The sequence below is a fragment of the Octodon degus genome, unplaced genomic scaffold (assembly GCF_000260255.1).
Source record: "Octodon degus isolate 3935 unplaced genomic scaffold, OctDeg1.0 scaffold00078, whole genome shotgun sequence".
In the NCBI taxonomy this organism is placed as follows: Eukaryota; Metazoa; Chordata; class Mammalia; order Rodentia; family Octodontidae; genus Octodon; species Octodon degus.
Window position 1 is genome coordinate 2,797,137 of NW_004524654.1, and position 9,441 is coordinate 2,806,577.

The window sequence follows — 9,441 nt, forward strand, 5'->3', positions numbered from 1 at the left end:
GGGGATTGAACTCAGGCCATTGCGCTTGCCAGGGAAACTCTTATTCGACTGAGCCACCTCCCCGGCCCGAGCAGTCTGTCCTTATTCTCAAGAAGCATTATGTTATTGAGAGATCAGTGGGGAAGACTGGAGGAATGTGATGCATTCACTGTGCTGTTCTGAATCTGAGACAGACCTCATGGTGGAAATGTGGTCACCTACCCCTTCTGGCACCTAGAGTAACAACCACCTTGGAGGGGGCTTTCAGGTCAGTTGTGATATGATTTCTGTGGAAGTGCATAAGCAGGATGTCAGGCAAGGTTGAAAAGCATTACCAGAGAATATAATATACCTGTAATTTAAAAAGTATGACCCACATGTAATGGGTTGCATCAGACCAAAAGAATTTCTTCCTAAAACAGATGGTAATAGGCATGCTTCGTCTTTTCTCTTTTTTCTTTCCAAATGGCTTCTTGCCCCATCCAAACAATTAAACTTGAGTAAAAAAGAAATCACACAGTTTCTAAATGTCACCAGTCCTCCCATCTCCTACCTTCAAAATGAACTTGCATTTTCTTCACAATTGTGTTTGAAAGCTACATATCCTTTTACACTTGAAGGTGCTCTGGGGAGGTGGCCGATGGAGCTAGCTTTGAAGGGTGACTCACGGTGCCCTTTGCTTTCATTGCCAGTGTTTTCCTCCCTTAGGTTGAATAGAGCCAAAAAGCACAAAAGCCACTTGGAGGATTGAGCCAGGTGCCAAAATTGAGTATCTAGTTTTCACTGAACACAAACCAAGACGTTCTCAAGAGAAACACTTTTTGGTTTTTGTTAATAACTTGCCAGTGCTGTGCAAATTAAATAAGTGGAGCCATTGGTGAAACTGTATAAAGAGGAATGCTATGCTGAGGCCGATTTCTGGTGAATAGCTTTGCATTGCAAAGAATGCATCTTCTACAAGAGAGCCAATGGAATACCCCAGAGGCCTCACTCCACAGTTAGAGAGGAATCTGACTTTCAGAAGGGAAAACACCAAAAAGAGAGACACCTTGTTTTATCTTCCTCAAGGTACAATGGCTGGCTCCTTAGTGACTCAATGGTCAATGTATTCCTCTGCAGTAGCTGAAAATCAGGGGTGGTGTTGACAACCTGGGTGCTCCTCCTGAGACCCCAGGTTAAGCAGGAAGTGTTTAGTTCACAGGCTAAAAAGGGCTCTCCACGCATCAGTCTCCTAAGGGAAGAAAATGATGGTTGTGCCCTGGCTCTAGAACACAGAAGGTAAGACATGTGGCATCCAAATTTGAGGTACTCAGTTTGGGGCAGAAGGAAGCTGGTGTTGTTCTTTATCCTTACAAACCTGCTAGTAGCAGTGCTCAGTAAGTTGAATAGAAAATTGAGGGTTTTTTTTCTCTTTCTTTTTTTTCCTTTTGTACCAGGGATTGAACTCAGGACCTAGCACTTGGTTTAAACCACTGAGTTATCTCCCAGGCCTGAAAGTTGAATTTTGAAGCAGTGGTTTCCCATATCTACTTCAGCTTCTCCCTGGAGCAGCAGTGAGGGGCTGCAGTCCTGGTGGTACTTCTTGCTCTGTGCCCTGCCCATCCTTTCAGGATAACTCCCACCATTCCCCATCCAGCCACTGGGCCTTAGCATATTCCTGCTCACCTCTGAAATTCCATACCACATACTCTCCGAACCACAAAGATGAGAAATGCATTTTAATTAATGCATGCTACTTATATGTATTTATGACATATAGTATACTTGGACACATGTATACAACACATGAGGACCAAATAAAGTTAATCAGTATATCTACCACCTCAAGCATCTCTCTCTCTCTCTCTCTCTCTCTCTCTCTCTCTCTCTCTCTCTCTGTGTGTTGGGGGCATTCAAAATCCTTTCTTCTAGGTATTTTGTAATATATAGTAGATTATTGACTCTAGTCACCTCACTGTGCTAAAGAATACCAGAACTTTCCTCCTTCCAGTTAAATATTTTCTGTAACAGTTAGCAACCTCTCTCCTTACTCTCCCCACCGCCTTACCCTTCTCAGCCTCTGATAACCATATTTGACTTCATTTTCATGAAAGAATTTTCATATTAGCAAGAACATACAATATTTGTCTTTCTGTGTCTGGGTTATGTCACTTAACATAATGTCCTCCAGAATCAACCATGTCGCTAAAAATAAGACGATTTTGTACTCTTTTATGGAAGAATAATATCCTAGTGCATGTATACACACCATATTTCCTTCATCCATTTGTTTGTCAACAGACACCAGGGCTTGTTCCAAATCTTAGCTACTCTGAATAGTGCTGAAACAAACATGAGAACACAAGTACCGTATTTCTTTGACATTACTGTCCTTTTCTTACACTCAGTGGTAGAATAGCTAGATCATATGGTAGTTCTTTTTTTTTTTTTTTTTTTTTTTTAGTTTTTAGAAGAAACTCCATATTATTTTCCATATGGCTGTACTAACTTACATTTTCATGAACAGTTTGTAAGAGTTCCTCTCCCTCTGTGTCTTTACCAGAATTTGTTGTTTACCTTTGTGATAATTGTTCAGGATATCTTATGTGGTAATACGTTTTAACCCTTCTATGTCAAAGCAGATCTCTGAAGGCCAGTGAGATCTAACAAAGAGGTGACTAACTTTTCATCATTCTTTTTTATATTTAATTATTACCTACAGTATCAAATATTCATTACTTCTATTTATATTAGCTTCTTTCACTATTGACTTTTTATTTTTATTATTTTTATTATTATTTATTTATTCATTTGAGAAACCAGAGATAAGGCCTTCCCCTTAGTTTAGTTCTTTTTTTTTTCCATAATTTTATTGAGAAACAAATAGCAATGAGACAGTTTCAAACCAAATTGGTAGGATAGTTGCAATAATTAACACAGTGCCTACATTCTTCCTAGTGGTTAATTGCTGAACAAGATGCGGACATGATATCCTATTTACAAACACTATTAGAACAAATCCCTCTATTCATTAAGAGAATGTAACTATATATCTATCTTAACCATTTTGAATACACAGATACGACAAAATGGACATTCATCTGTATCCCCTTTTCTTGTTTAGTTCCATTATTTGAATATTAAAGGTGTGTAAACTCAGCAAAATATTCTAAAAGAGTCCAGTAGCCCATAATAGTATTGGGTCTTCTGCTTGACTGGCAATGTGAGAAATTGTTGATCTGAGTTCCCTACAGCTCAACATAACAGCATGGCTTTACTTTTTTTTTTTTTTTTTTACCAGCGATCAAACTCAGGACCTTGCACTTGCCAGGCAAACACTTACTCAACTGAGCTATCTCCCTGGCCCCATGGCTTTACTTCTTATATTTCGTTTTTATACTTTTCTGCTGGATGGTTAAGACCAAGGTAAATCAGGACCTATGCAAAAGAGTTGTAGCTTTTGGGTCTGATAAGGTCAGTGAAATCTCCTCAGGATTTATCCTGAGATCCTGTACCTCAGATTGTAGAACCTTTGTCAGTGTCAGCCATGTGCATGAGTCACGGCCATTGCTTGGCCAACTATTGACTTTTTAAAAAGTGTTTCTATCTGAAAACTGAAAGGTAATATTAAAGCACATCCTCCTGTGTATCTTCAGTGTACTGCTCCATGAAGTTCTGTATATGTCTATATGCTGCAACCTCCATCCACACTGAAAGTGTACTAATTTTTTAAAAGAACAATGTTTTTACTATCAACAGTAATTTGTTTTCTCTCTCTCTCTCTCTCTCTCTCTCTCTCTCTCTCTCTCTCTCTCTTTGGTGCAGGGTCTCACTACACACCTCAGACTCATGGTGATCCCCCTGATTTCTACCTCCCCAGTGCTGGGATTGCAAGTGCGCTCCACCAAGCCCAGTCTTGATCGCAGTCTCAGCATGCCCCAGGGTTGGGGCTGGCACAGCAGGCCGGGGATTGAACCCCAGCCACTGAGTCTGCCTAAGCAGGTGCTTTAATCTGGTGAGCTATTTGGCTAGCCCTTAACAATCATAATTTTAAAAAATATATATTTGGTACAGGGTCTTACTACACAACTTGGACTCTAAGTGATCCTCCTGTTTTCTTCCTCCCCACTACTGGAATTAGAGGTGTGCACCACCTTGCTCAGGCTCAGTGACTGACTCAGTATGGCATGTGGTGCTGAGGATCTAACCCCAGTCCCTGTACTTGCCTAAGCAGTCACTTACCTGAACTATCTCACCAGTCCTAAAACAACTATAAATTGTAAATGCTTAAATAGCTTATTGGATTAAAGTGCCTGCTTAAGCAGAGCACAGTTGCTGGGGTTCGATCCCCAGCCTGCCATGCTGACCCTGCCCCCGGGGCGCACTGAGACTGCGATGGAGATTAGGCGTGGAGATTACATGCCTGTAATCCCAGTGCTTGGGAGACTGAAAACAGGTGGATCGCTATGAGTCTGATCTACATAGTGAGACCCTATAGACCCTGTACTAAAATACAAAACTAAGTAAAGAAATACATAAACAAAAAATAAATTGTAAAACTAAATTTTAAATTCAGATGAAATTATGTTTCATCTGAATGCATGTTCTGTATTACTAGATGTTGTGACATCATTAACTTTTTCATCCATTGAATAAATATTTATTTAAAATTTTTTCATAGTACGTATTTGTGATAAATAAAGAATACATTAATTGTGAAGAGTTAGTCCATATACACACATCTTAATTCATTTTACTTTCCCTTCCCACTGCCTCCCTATATTTAGTGAATATTTATTATGTATAAAGCATGATTCTAGATAATAGGGTATACAGCAGTGAATAAAGCTGCCCCAAGTCTTTATTCCTATACAATCTAGTTGGGGAAAGGGACAAAGAAAAAAAGTAGAATAGTACATAGCGGTGAGACAGTACCAAGGCTCTGGAGAAGAGTAGCAGAAGAGAAGAGCCAGTGCTGTTTTTTTTTTTATTAATTAGTTTATTTATTAATGTATTTGGTTGTTGCAAGGCCTCACTATGCAGCTGAGACTTGTGCTGATCCTCCTGCTTTCAGCCTTCCCAGCGCTGGCGTTACAGGCATGTGCTACCGTGTCCGGACTCTTTGGCCAGCTCAGGGTGCCCTGGTGGTGGGGCTGGTGCGGCCTGTGGTGTGGGAGATGGAACTGCAGTCCCTGTGCTTGCCTAAGTTTGCCTAAGGAGGCATTTTATTTTTATTTTTTATTTTATTTTATTTTTTTTGTGGAACCGGGGATTGAACTCAGGCCCTTGCACTTACCAGGGAAGCGCTTGTTCTACTGAGCCATCTCCCCAGCCCCTAAGCAGGCGTTTTAGTCCACTGAGCTATCTCACTGACACCCCCAATGCTGAGTTTGACTGGGGCTGGGGATTAAAAATGATAAAGGGTGATCAGATACGGGTGAGTATTTGAATAAAACATTTGAAGAGCAACTTAACTGCTATCGGGGCTGAGATACCCATGTCACTCTCTTGTAAAGAGAGCTCAGAATCTACTTGAAGACAGTAACGTGCAATACAGCACCACTGTTGAATACTTTTTATCTTGGTTTTTTTAAAATGTGTATCTTTATCTATTATTTTATTCTCCCTTTAAAATAAATTTAAAAAATAAAAAGGACAAGGAAAAAAAGAAAGATTTATTGAAAAGAAGAGTTAATGTTCAATTGTGTGATCAATCTTTACGTGTATATCTGGTAGTCTGGGCAGCAAGCATGATTATAACAATATGTAATATAACAATCATCGCTAATTTCCTATTCTTGTTTTGAAATTCTGTACCATTTTTATCGTTTTATGTTGCTTTGTTTTTGTCCTTGTCTTTGCTCTTGTCATTTGTTTTTGTTTTTTTTTCTCTTTAAAATAAGAGAAAAACAAATAAAGAGAGTTCAGAGCCCCCGAGGCAGCAGAGTGCCGGGACGCTGGAAAAGTGGGTGGGAGGCAGTCACCACGCTGGGAGCAGCGCGCAGGATGAGGCAGGACACAGCAGTGAGGCGCTCGGAAGTTGCTCCTTCACCTCACCCTCTGCTTTGGGTGAGTTAGTGAATCTGTCAGTGATGCAGCCAAAACCTTAAACTGAGAAATAAGAATTCCCTTTCATAGCTCTGCTCTAGATTAGAGCAGAATATATATGTGAAGCCACAATATTTGTCATGTACCAGGGACTCTGTAGATTGCAACTGTTTTGTACATAGTGGGCATGCAATAAGTTTATAATGATTGATATGGAGGCTACAGTATCTTCAGCTGCCAAATGAGTGATTTTCATTCAAATTTAAACGAATAGCTAAGTAAATGTTTTATCAGCTAAATCTGGAGAAATTTCTCAACAATTTACATGGTGAATTAAGTCATTATGTATTGTAAACAATGTATTAATAAAAATAGAGATTGAAAAACAATACTTGTGTTTTAAAATACTGTGGTCCCCAAACTTCTAGTGAAATATGACCTGCTCTCTGCCCTTTGGGAAACTCTAATCTACTAGGATCAAGAAGGATAGATATTGAAACTGCCAGCAAATTATTCAGTTCTTTTAGGTATAGACAAGACTTCATTTTCTTGCCTTTTTAAAGGTAGATGTTCAGGGGCTGGGGAGATAGCTCAGTAGAATAAGGCAAAGGCCTGAGTTCAATCTGCTACCAAAAAAAAAATCTGACTTAACGTTGGATGCCCATATGGCTTGTTTTTGTCCATAGGATATGTGTACCAGGGTTGCAAGTCATTTTCTAGGGAAAGCATAAGCTCAGTGCATAACTTTTTTTTTTAAAGCAGGTTTTAAGATAAGGTCTCTACAAGCCTGGATTCCCACGAGATTACCATGGGGTTAGCCTCCCCGCTGACTTACATGAGAAATTTGGGGAGAGCAAGAAATAAACTCGTGTAAAACTGCTGAGACTAGCAGTTCTTACTACAGCTTCAAATGCCTGATCCTGACTAAAATCATATGTAAAACAATCATAGGATGCAATCTGGGGCTCATGCCTCTGCCACATGATAATAATAATAAGGTAGTACAATAAAGCTAGCATTCAGGATAAGAACATATACAGAGATAATTATACCATTATTATGTTCAAAAGAGTCAAAGAATAAAAAATATGCCTAGGTAAAAATGTTTTCCAATGCCATAAATTCACTGCACTTCCATTCCCATTCCATGTTTTATCAGCTAAATCTGGAGAAATTTCTCAAAAATTTACAAGTAGATCTGCAAACATTTTTAGCGATTCAACATACGTTTTTTCCCAGTGCCTGAACTTCACTAACAGGTTGGTCACAGATTTTGTAAATATTAGTACTTATGTTTCATTTGAAGTCCAAAGAGAATCAGAATGGTTTAAAACCAAGAACACGGATGTGAGAAGATGAAAAATTATTACCAGAGTAGGAAACAGACATGCTGCATATTGCGAAAGGACAAATATGTGACGTGTGTCAGTCTAAAATGGAAAGTTTTGCTTTTAAAACTTTGAAGCACATTCAAGATTCCAGGGTTGTACTTTCCCAAAATAAACAGGAGTTTAAGAAACAGCCCATAGACCACTAGTTCCTGGCTTACTACTTCTGTGAGTTCATTATTCTTCGATTACTGAGTCTTTCTTGACTAATATTTTCAATTCCTTTTATTGTTCACTTCAAAAGTTTATGTTTTCCTGACACATTCTGTCATCAGAGTGCATGGATGAAGAATGTTAAGTAGAGGCTTAATGTTCTGGAGAGTTGTCACCTCTGGCATCCATCCCAAGCTGGGACATGTGGAGTGTTTGTTTTTCATGGTGCCTCTAGTCTTCTACACCCTAATACAATTGCCCAGGTCTGTGCTGATTAAATACTATACAGATTTCTTAATGGGGAAGGGAAACCCATTTTGAAAAGACATAATGATGCTAAGAACTTACTTTCAACTTTCAAAAAAAAAAAAAAAAAAACTCCATTAATTCCCTTTAGCAGCTAAACTTGGTAAACAAAGTGGAAAGACTTTTACAGAATGTTACTTTAAATTCACAGTGCTAAACATGGTACCGAGTTGATATGAGAGCCCACACGATTCATTTTAACTCTGTGTTCACCTTTATGCATTTCTAGTTTTGGTCTGATTTAGTCAAGCCAGTGTTGGTGGTTTCCGCTTCTCATAAGCTTTGGATTTTTTCCCCACTGCATTGCTGGGAGGTGAGAATTTTCTGGTACAAGTGTTAATTTATTGTTTTCACTGTCTTCCATAGAGAGTCTTTTGGTTTTTTCTCTCTTTCTTTCTTGCATGCTGTCCCCTTGCTCTACTTTAAAGCATCACACCTGAAGCGTTGCCTAGCTTATGGATGGGAGTTGTTTTGATTACAGGCCTTTAATAGCCTCTAATGGACAAGTAGACAGCAGTGGTACAGTTCACTCAATTGGCCTGGTCTAGGAAAACAGGCCAGGGTCAGCTGGGCTGGACAAATGGACTCTGGGAATGTTGGCTGTACCTCCCTTCCGGCTCTTCCTGGAAATACCCCTGCTGTCTGCTCCCACAGAGTTCCTTGTTCTCCTGTTTTCAGTAGTGGTCCTGCTTCTCCCAGGAGAAGAAGGCTCTCCACAGCACAGTGGGTCTTGTTCCCAGGCTTCTTGTTTCCTAGGGATCGCTTGGGTCTCAGACTCATCCTGTGCATCTCTTGCTTTTCAGATTCCGTGCTGAGCCTTGCTCAGTAACAGCGGGAGTAGGAAAGTGTACCCTTGCCTCCTTCTAGTGTCAACTTTCCTAGGCTTCTTCTGCTGTTGATACACTGGCTGCTGCCTGGCTTAGGTGCCCCTTGCAGGGACACCATATCCAAGGAATGATCAGTGATGCTACCTGATGCTCACTGAAGTATAAATGGAATCCAAGACTTCTTTGGAAACCTCTGGGCCACAGGTGCTAGAGGATGAGACTCAGGAGGCAATGACTCCCCTGCAGCTACACTACTGGCAGTGGCAGGTTCCCCAGTCACCTGTGTGGCCCAGGGTCTCATTTAGTCTAACTAAAAGCTCCTATGTTCTTTGCAACCTTCCTGATTTTTCCAGAGTCTCCTGTAGTAGAGCTCCTTGTCTACAGACATTATTTCTACGTGGCTGAGGCGTGTGGGTGAGAAAAATAAACCAACAAAAACACAAATTTCTAAATTTCCTTAATTTTCCACCCATGTTTATGAAAAGACAAACTGAAACATGAGTGGAAATCTACTTGTTCAGAAAGTCAGGAGTCCATCTATCATCTTTCATTTTAACATTTAAGTTTGGGGCCGGGGAGATGGCTCAGTAGAATAAGTGCTTCCCTGGCAAGCACAAGAATCTGAGCTCAATCCCCCCTGGTTCCACCGAAAAAAAAAAAATTAAGTTTTGGTACATGCTTCATAATTTTTTAAAAGCAACAACACAGTAGCAAAACTGAGGACTTCCTCAGCCATGAAATTATTTTTTTAAATTTTTTTT